The sequence below is a fragment of the Hydractinia symbiolongicarpus genome, chromosome 6 (assembly GCF_029227915.1).
Source record: "Hydractinia symbiolongicarpus strain clone_291-10 chromosome 6, HSymV2.1, whole genome shotgun sequence".
Lineage (NCBI taxonomy): Eukaryota > Metazoa > Cnidaria > Hydrozoa > Anthoathecata > Hydractiniidae > Hydractinia > Hydractinia symbiolongicarpus.
In genome coordinates, this window is record NC_079880.1 from 15525370 (window position 1) to 15535196 (window position 9827).

The 9827-nt window shown below is 31.9% G+C and overlaps 2 long non-coding RNA genes across 2 annotated transcripts; both read right to left on the reverse strand.

Annotated features, from left to right (window-relative positions):
- Positions 1–1821: 1821 nt before the first annotated feature.
- LOC130647350 (uncharacterized) lies at positions 1822–2565 on the reverse strand. Its single transcript, XR_008982848.1, has 2 exons — positions 2363–2565; positions 1822–2218 (listed from the first exon to the last, which is right to left on the reverse strand). It is a non-coding gene; the product is annotated as an uncharacterized LOC130647350 (long non-coding RNA).
- A 3301-nt stretch (positions 2566–5866) lies between these two features.
- Positions 5867–7291, reverse strand: LOC130647175 (uncharacterized). The gene is made up of 2 exons (XR_008982809.1): positions 6443–7291; positions 5867–6263 (listed from the first exon to the last, which is right to left on the reverse strand). It is a non-coding gene; the product is annotated as an uncharacterized LOC130647175 (long non-coding RNA).
- Between the last annotated feature and the right edge of the window lie 2536 nt (positions 7292–9827).

Below are 9827 nucleotides of genomic sequence, written 5' to 3' on the forward strand. Positions count from 1 at the left end.
TTGCATACACCGTGAAAAGTGCGAGCGTTTTCTGGCGAGTTCGGCGTTTTAAAAAAAATTCAGTTATTCGTTTGAAAAAACCTACATAGAACGAACAATGCCCGAACAAAAAAAAAAGATTCGCCACAAAAATACTCAATGATTCACCACAAATTATTTAAAAAAGTATAAAAATTAAAATGAACTAAATATGCGGTAGCGAATTGCTTAAAAGAACTGTTTTTGATGGTTTTTAATAAGATTTACTTAATAAATAACTTATACATAAACTTTATTAACTCCTTTCTCTTCAAGCGTATGCTTTCAACTGTCGTCCGCCATGTTTATGTTACGCGTGCTCAAGAAAGTACAGGCGGTTTTAGCGAACAACCGTCAATTAAATTCGAAAAGTCGCCCGAGCTTACCCTTATATATGCGGGCGTTTGCGGCTTATCCGAACCCTTGTTAAAAACCATGAAGTTATGTGGCGAGATGAGTCACCAGATCATCGCTGGGGTAATAAAAGGATGGTAGAGGACATATATTTTTTTTCACTTTCAAAAAATGCAATAAATATAAGAAAGAAAAACAATGTGGTTGCCTAATATATTTTTTCAGTTTTAACGTTTATTGTTGTATTAAAAAACACAATTTTTGAGGATTGAAGTTCGAAGTACCTGTACTTTTTTCATGATGTTACTTCTATTCCGATAATTTTGTGAAGATTTTTGAGAATCACATCCAAGCTGCTACTTTTTATAAATTCCTTGTCTTTCATAAGTGATATTTTTTTCTCATTTGCAAATTTAACTTAAAATTGCAGCAATATGATGTACCGATGGTAGAAACAGGACTTGTCTATTGCGTTTTACAGGAATCAATTTTTCGCATACCCAGTGTTGTATCTTTATTTTTATTATATATATACTTATATATATAGTTAATTGTGTATTCTTTTGGTATTCATCGTTTTTGAAAACAATTTATTAAAAGAAAATAAATAAAAAAGTATTACTGATATTCTTTTATAGTAAAAGTTCTTTATATACAGTGTTTTTTTAATCGTTATCACCCTCTATATGCAAGTACTGCTGCTATCCATTGTAATAGAACATTTCCACAAATGCGTAGATAGTTGAAAACCTTCTTGTTTCAACTGACAGAAGGTCAGAATAGCCTTCTCGAAGTTGTGAGTGTTTAAGCTGTCCCACTTTCTTGCATAGGCAGATTTTAACCATGTTCTAATTGACTTATTAGGATTGGATTGTGTGTTCAAACCGATAGGTTTTCTTGTTGGATCTGGAATAATCGAGCTGCTTAATAATTTTTTAAAAAAATCATACGTTACAAACGTTGAAAGTTAAAGGGGATATCCGGTAATGCGGAAATATGTTGACATCATCTTGGGCCAAAACAATAGTTTTGTGAGTTTTTCACAATACTTTCCAATGGCCTCTTAATCGTAATAACGGATTCTGAAGATTTCTTTTGCGAAGCTTTCTTTATTTTAAGATAATTTGTGATAATATCGCTTTTGCTCGCCCTTTGAGGTCGTTCAATCTTGTGGTTTTTTGGAAGTCATTTCGTTATATTATAACGTTTACCGACAAGCAACTTTTGCCACAAAATAAAACTTGTTTTTTTTGGTTTGACGTTCTCTCAAGATTTAGAACTCAGCTCAATGAAAGTTCACCTGTGAACAATAAAAAACTGAACTTTTTCATACACAATTTTTACAAACGGGTTGTGTCAATGTTTCGTACTTAAACATCAGTGGTAAAAACTTTCACTACAACCTATTGTTATATATCCAAAGAAAAAAACAAAGCAAAAAACAAAAAGTAAATCAAATCAGTTGCTATTTATTTTTAAAATCACAAAAACATAACATAAGGTAGTTTAGCAGTCAGGACAGTATGGGCATTGGATGGTTTTCCATTCTTGATCAAACCTTCCACCTGCAGAGCTGTACAAGATACATTCATGCGAAAGCTGAAGTGCTTGATGGTTGTATGAAATCTGCTTGCAGTTACGGCGTTTGTAGCACTCTGCGATGCATTTTCGAGATAAGTCAGCGTCAACTCCAGCGTCAAGCCATAATGTGGCAATTACATTGCCTGTACCTTTTTTTTGGAAATGAACATTGTCTTTCCAACACCATTCTTGTATTGTGTCGCACGAACAGTATGCGATCAGCATAAAAGCGAAAACGAATATCATTTGCTTCATGATGTTAGAACTATAAAATAGAAAAGAATAGTTACTTATGGTGCTATTATATATTCACTTTTTTTATCGTTCAATATTTACAGCTCGAAGTGGAAGGAAAAAAGAAAAAAGAGGAAGCTTTGAAGCATTAATAAAAATGATCGCTTTTACTCACTAAAATTAGCTAGTCGATGCAAAAGGTTACAGAAGCAATGATGTTCCTCTTTCGCGTGCTTTATTTATGAAAAACAGCGCTCCAAATATTTGGTTACAACATTTGATTTTTTGCACACATTTTAATTGAATTTTTATTTTTGCTTACCTAATAAAAATATTGTCAAAAAATCATTTTAATCAAGTTTAATGCATGTATTATTATGTTTGCTTCCTTATCAAATTTTGCTTTACAAGTAAAAGTTTCTTTCAATCGAACTTAGTTTCCATAGAAACACTTCTTGCTTGCAAAGCAAAATTAATTGTACGTTTCATAGCTACATAATTGCGTGACTTAACTATGCAAATTATATAAAAATATATGTTGTATTAAAATTAGTTTAATTAAATAGAAATATGCTTCAGTTAATTTTAAATACAATCGAGTACGTCCCGTATTTACAAAACATGGAAGTCATTTTTTACCGTTTTAGTTTGTTTACTTGTTTGTTTGTTTGTTTGTTTGTTTGATGTTTCAAATTGCCTTTCACGCACGCAATGTAAACGTTGATATCTATGATATTTTAACTGAAATAGATGAAAAATTTTATCAAGGTTAGATTGCAATTTTATATGTCTTTAATTAGCCGAAAACTTTATGCTTAGCAGTAAAGCGAGCTCAACTAAGTTCAATTAAATAATTTAGCATTGCTCTAGCTCGATCCCAAGGCTCATAAAATGAAAATTTATGTTAGCCAAGCATAACTTTACTAAAGTTAACTAGCCAACTATTATTACTCGGTTATTTTTATACGGACCTTTCCGTACATGCAGCTGGCCAGACTCTTTTTACTCCTTACTATCCACAATTGGACGAACCAATTAGTTGCGTATCGAAAGAAGTAAAGTGTAGTTCAGTTAGGTCCGATCACAGGGCTAGGTTAAGAGATACTAGCGCGTACTACTCTTAAACCCAACTGTCTTCCCTCTTACGGCCCTAGCTATAAAAAAGCTTTTAGTGTCAAAACATTGTAAATTTGTTGATATGATTTGAAAATAAACAATTTTGATTAACTACCGCAGTGGCCGGGTAGTTGGAAGTGACAATAAATTCTTTCTTCTCTTTTTTATATTTTTTTTCTTTATGTTTTGGGAAACACATTTTTTAGACTCGGAATGAAAAAATATTTGCGACATTCCGATAAAATCCTAACGAAAAAAATAACCCAAGTGGGGCTCAAAGCTACGTCAAACACGGGAGGTGCTAAAAATCAGTGAGTTATATCTAAAAGTGTCTGATAGATAAATATTGAAAGTCGGTAAAGTATCGTAGCCATGAAATATAGCATAAAGGAGTTACTAAAAAAATGATGAAACAAAATAGTTACAAAAATTGTCCGGGACTTCTTACCATCTTTCCCATAATTATTACAGCCGCACGTTCCGGTCGGCAGAAGCTAGTAATAGTTTCGTACGAATTTTCATTCTTCTTTCTTCTTGTGTTTCACCAAATATAATTCACACCTCAAATCGAGCTGTCAGTATTTTTTGTCTTTTAGCAGCTGCTTTTATAACTGATTCTATTATATGGATTTTGGAATGATTAGGGTTAAAACGTTATTACTGACGCAGTTTCTAATATTACTATGAAATTACATCCCAGCAACAAAATAAGTTCATTTTTTTTAACATATATGTTATAGTTAAAAAGAAAAGGGGTTCCAATAGTAAACGCATTTTGAATTAGGTGGAATCGAATATAGAAAATTATTCAGTCGACCTTGGGGTATTCGAGGAAGCGCAGCTAAATCAAATATCATCAAAGCGAATGCTAAATTATTTCGATATCTGATATCACCGAATCCTTATCTGTTTAACAATCGTCTCAAAAAAGAAAAGAAAAAAAGATTACTGTTTGTAAACAAGTCTTTCATAATTAACAAAAAAGCTTCACAATAAAACATTTAAAAAAAATTTCCGAATTTTCAAATATTCGATATCAAATACCTAAAAATCTCTTATAATAATACGCTAAGTGTGTCTGTCTGTCACTTTTGCAAACACGATATTTTTTATCACCCGAATGCGCGAGTTTTTCGAGTTTTTTTGTTTTGTTTACATTTGTCTCGCAACCGTTAGAAACCACGTGATAGAAAATAAGCAGTATGATTCGTTCAAATACGTACTTTCGAACGGGACGGCATTCGAATAAAAAGTTCCGTTAGCGTAAAAACAAACAAACATAAAAATTTCTCGACAAAGTTCTCGACACAAAAGGCGAACTGAAGAAGCGGTTAATACTTAACTAACTAATTAAAAAAATGTCTTATTTTCGACGATCCCTTAGTCACAAAAAAATGCAGATATTAAAAGCAAGAAAAGTAAAAGTGGAAGATTGATATGGGTAATGGTAATATACGACATGCTGAATGAAATTATTTTTGTTGATTTAGATGTGTTTCTCAAAAACCAATCTGTTTTACATTTTGTGTACACTTTTGTTTACGAACCGTATACAATATTTTCAAAATAATGATCTTTTTTAATTCAAGTTTATTCTTTGCTTATTGATTTTTTGACATTTAGGTTCAGAACTGTTGGTAAAGGGCAGTACGGATCAGCATGCTAAAGAAGAAAAAAATTTGTGTTTTTAACTGGTTTTTGACTGATTTTTGTAGATTTACATTTAATGTTTTCTAAACAATGGCTTTTTCATGTTTTTGTATAAGCTTTTAAGGGAAAGACAATATTTAAAATGTGTACTTATTTTTGTTGATTTGCGCTAACTCTTGCAGGCCAAATTTTTGACATTTCAGAATAAAATACAGAGGGTTTTCAACATAATCACTTATAAGATGTACATATTTGAGATGCGTTATTTCTGACATTGTTATTATCCGTGTTTTGACTGTTGGTGTTCTTACTGTCGGTGTTGTGAGTATTGATGTTGTGAGTGTCGATGTTGTGAGTGTCGTTGTTGTAACTTTTTATCAACTAGATTTTACACCTTGCAAGCTGTTCTTTTTTTATTTGAAGATTTGACATTTGACATTTTGTGTAAAATTTTAAGAACATTTTTTTTGTATATGCATTGCTTACGTCAGCAAAACATCTAAAACAACTTAATTTTTTAATGGCCTTTTGCCTAAGTGGATCTTTCCACGGGCCTTATCGACTAGGAGGAGAATATTACTTGACTTATCTTTATTGTAATATGTTATAATTTTATAATTAGTTAAAAAAAGAGAAACACCGAAAGAAAAAAAAATAGAGTAAATAAAAAATGATATTTATCACAGGACGTGATCGATGTTTAACACGTCATCATAAAAACCTTTTGAAAAGTGTTTCAATATTTTTACCATATCTTTATCATTACAAAACGGGACATTTCCAAACATTTTCTGCTAGCTTTTACCTTGAAGAAGTTTTTAGCTTTAAAAATCATAGTAGCTAGAATACCACACGTAACGCTGATTTAACATTTTATCAATAAGATAAGAATATGAAACAAGGAAAAAACATATTAAATTAAATTAAAATTTACTCTTAATATGTCAAAAATAACATAAAGAAACTTTAGCAGTCAGGACAGTATGGGCATTGGATGGTTTTCCATTCTTGATCAAACCTTCCACCTGCAGAGCTGTACAAGATACATTCATGCGAAAGCTGAAGTGCTTGATGGTTGTATGAAATCTGCTTGCAGTTACGGCGTTTGTAGCACTCTGCGATGCATTTTCGAGATAAGTCAGCGTCAACTCCAGCGTCAAGCCATAATGTGGCAATCACATTGCCTGTACCTTTTTTTTGGAAATGAACATTGTCTTTCCAACACCATTCTTGTATTGTGTCGCACGAACAGTATGCGATCAGCATAAAAGCGAAAACGAATATAATTTGCTTCATGATGATGTTTAGAACTATAAAATAGAAAAGAATAGTAACTTATGGTGCTATGTACGAACGCACGAGTTTTTGGTATATATTATCTCTTGGTCAAATAGAATAATTTGAAAAGAAAAATGTGAGCAATTTTAAAAATTTTAGTAAAATTGCAGAAGGAAAAAGAGAACCTTAACTACTAAAAATATTTACTTACTAGAATTAGATAGTCAATGCAAAGGTTACGACTGAAATGATGTTTTCACTTTTTAACAGCCTAATTTATAACCACAGTACTTCAAATATTAACATACGCTTGAGTAAGTCTTGGTTTATTGCACAACTTTCTATTTATTTTATTGTATTGCTATATTTGCTTACTTGCCATCAATATTTTTAAAAACATTATTTTTGATTAGAACTAATTTAGTTTACGTAAATAATTTGCTTCCTTGTAAAATATAAACATGTTTCTTTCTTTAGTTGTCTTTGCTTAACCAATAAAAGGATTTCCTAAATTAGTTTCAATTGGGTTTGATTTTTTAAAGCAAACACTTCTTGCTTGTTAAGCAAAAGAAAAAGTATGTTTCATAGCTACGCATATGCGTGACTTAATTATGCAAAGTATAGATTTGTACAAAAAACTAATTTTATATTAAAATTAGATTAAAAAAGTTTTATTAATGTAAAAATGCAATCCAGTACAATTTTGTATTAACAGAGAAAACTGTTAACCCTTTTCGGTGTGTTTGCATGTTCAAATTTGCTTTTCTCTGACGCAATCTTGAAATCAAAAAGTTAACGCTGATATTAACGTTCCTTATACGAAAAATAAAGTTAAAAGTGAAGCAATTTTTTATACACTGTACCCCCATCAAGCTGCAAGCCAAAAATTAGTTTAGGCTCCATCAGATATGGCCGTGTATTATTTAGCCTCACAGATTTTTAATGGCTTATTAACCGATTAGCATCTCTATACGGAAAAATGTAGATCGAGCGACAGCGTTTACTTTACTAAAGAATCGATATTTCCGCTGTTTTGTGGCAACGTAAGGTGAAGGAATTGATTTGTTTTGTTTTATAGTTTAATTTTTCTAAGTTTAGTCTTTTTCATGTTTTCATGTTGGTTAATACGACTTCGTTATAGACTGACCACGTAATTGAAAATAATCTAAAATGTCACGAAGGAATATAAACAACCGAATAAAACCTACTACGGGGCAGTAGTACAAAGTGCTATGCAATGGTCAACCAATATCATGTCACTGACGTCAAACTATTATATTAAAGCAGAGTTTGTCAGCTAAGAAATATGATATAATAACAACCACTTCACAGTTATCGTGTTATTATATTAAACTAGTTAAACGGCCTGTAATTAATTAGAAAGGAAGTTACGAAAATATGACTTATTCAATGACTTTTGAATAAAAAAAGATTTTTTCAAAAAATTTTAAGCTATTTTCTCCATTATATAGGTCTTGAAATTTCAATAAAAATAGTGTATATTATCATGTACTCTCGATGAACGGTCAAAAAAACTGAGGTTTAAAGGTTTTATTCCGTCGGTTTATAAACAAGTCGTTTCTCCTAACTTTGAGCAATTTCTCAAATTGTCGCCAGCGGAAGAGCACGTCTTTTATTTTTAACCTCTATCAACTATGGCTTTTTATCTCTAACAGGCAAATTTCTCTTTTAAAATTTAAATCACAATCTCGACCCTTTCGAAAGTAAGTGTTGTGTTATGACATAAATGGGCCAAAAAGTTGTTCCCGCAAAGAGAAAACTTCGAGTTTCAGTCTGAATATACACAACTTCTAGATTTTTTGACAATCTTTGTTCTGGGTGCTTATTTTATATTTACTTTTGATTTAGTGTTGTTTACACTTTCTCGCATTCTGATTGGCTATTTTTAAAGTAGCCGCGAATAGTAAAACAGATCCTACTATTCGTACCTCCACATTTTCCGCCAGCTACCTTAAATAAAAGAAATATATAAAAACATATAAACAACGAATAAAATCAATTTATTAAACCGAAGCTTTTTGTACTTCTAAACACATTTTCTTAATAAAATCTACATACACACAGATTATATACAAAAATATAATTCACCATGCGCAATCAAGTTATAAGTTTCAGCATATTTCATACTGTGAAGTTACATATTTAATTAATATGGGATTAACATAACAAATTCAAAAAAAAGAAAAAGAAGGAAAAAAAATAAGAAGATAAAAATAAAAGAGGAGGAACAGAAGAAACTTCTGAGTTACAACGTTGCTTCGTGGTTTAGTCAACAAAATGAAAATCTGTATAACGATGAGGAGCGCACGTTGGTATTTTGTCACATTAGAAGAAGTCCTTACAGATTTTTTGATGACGTCATCATTCCGCTTCTTTTTTAAACGGAAGGGAGACACCCAGCTTTGAAATCACCGTATTTGGTGTCACGTGACCTCCATTCACTTGTCTGGGAGATAACATCAGTTTAGACCATGAAATCTACGGAAAATTGCCTGTCATACATATTTCCGCATCTCTATTTCGTGTATCCTTGTTCACCTGTTAGTATGACGCAACAGAATTTACTTGGAAGAAGGTTATTACTATAAATATAGGTGTGGTTATAATACGGTTTTGATTTAATAAATCCCTGGCTTTTAAAAACTTGTAAAATTGCAGAAATATAAGTTATAATTTTAAACATATTCACAGCCGCCATCTTTGGCTCTTACTCACAGATAAAAAGCAAGTAAAGAAATCCCTAGCTCATTAATTGTTTACTAATAAACCGTTCTCGTATGATTCCATCGAACGGAGAGTGGAGGTATTCCTAACGCTTTTGTGTTTTTTTACAATAGGCTTTCTTGTCAATTCGAATGATAATTTTTTGGTGTATAATTACAAAACCCTAACGCCTGAAATGTATCATACCCTCGAACACTAGTACTAAAAAGCATGAAGATTAAAAATTATAACCTCTACAATGGGTAGCCAGTAGACGCACTGCTAATTCATGTTACCAGCAACAAGGAGAATCGAAAAATAGGGTGGAAAGGAATAACGCTTTCTGGTAAATGAATCTTCTTCAGTTCAAAATTGGTCGCGCCTATTGATTGATTGATAACTTGCTGTTGGTATTTGCTCACATGGTAAATACTTTAAAAACGCTATAATCTTTTAAGCGAATTGTTTCACTCTCCTAAGAACAATAACTCACACTGACTGTTTAGTTGATAAGGACTGTGGAGAAATTAGGGTTTAAAGGTTTTTTGATGACGTCATCAACCCGTTCATTTTCCGAAACAGATTTCGTCAACCCAGGTTTGGGAAAATTACCCATATTGGTGTAAGGTGGTCCCTAGTTACCCACGCGGTGAAAAATCATTGACGTCACCACCTCGTTTCCAAGTTATTTGGCCCCAAAGTTTTATGTGCACTGTAATGGCTTCATTAATTTAATATAGGATATGGACAGTAAAGTAGTGTTATGGACGTCGCGCCGTAACGTTAAAAATTTAACATTTGAGACATATTTTTTTCGGCAACTTCAAAAGAAAATTTCGGCGACTCCAAAAGAAAACGAACACATCCACTTA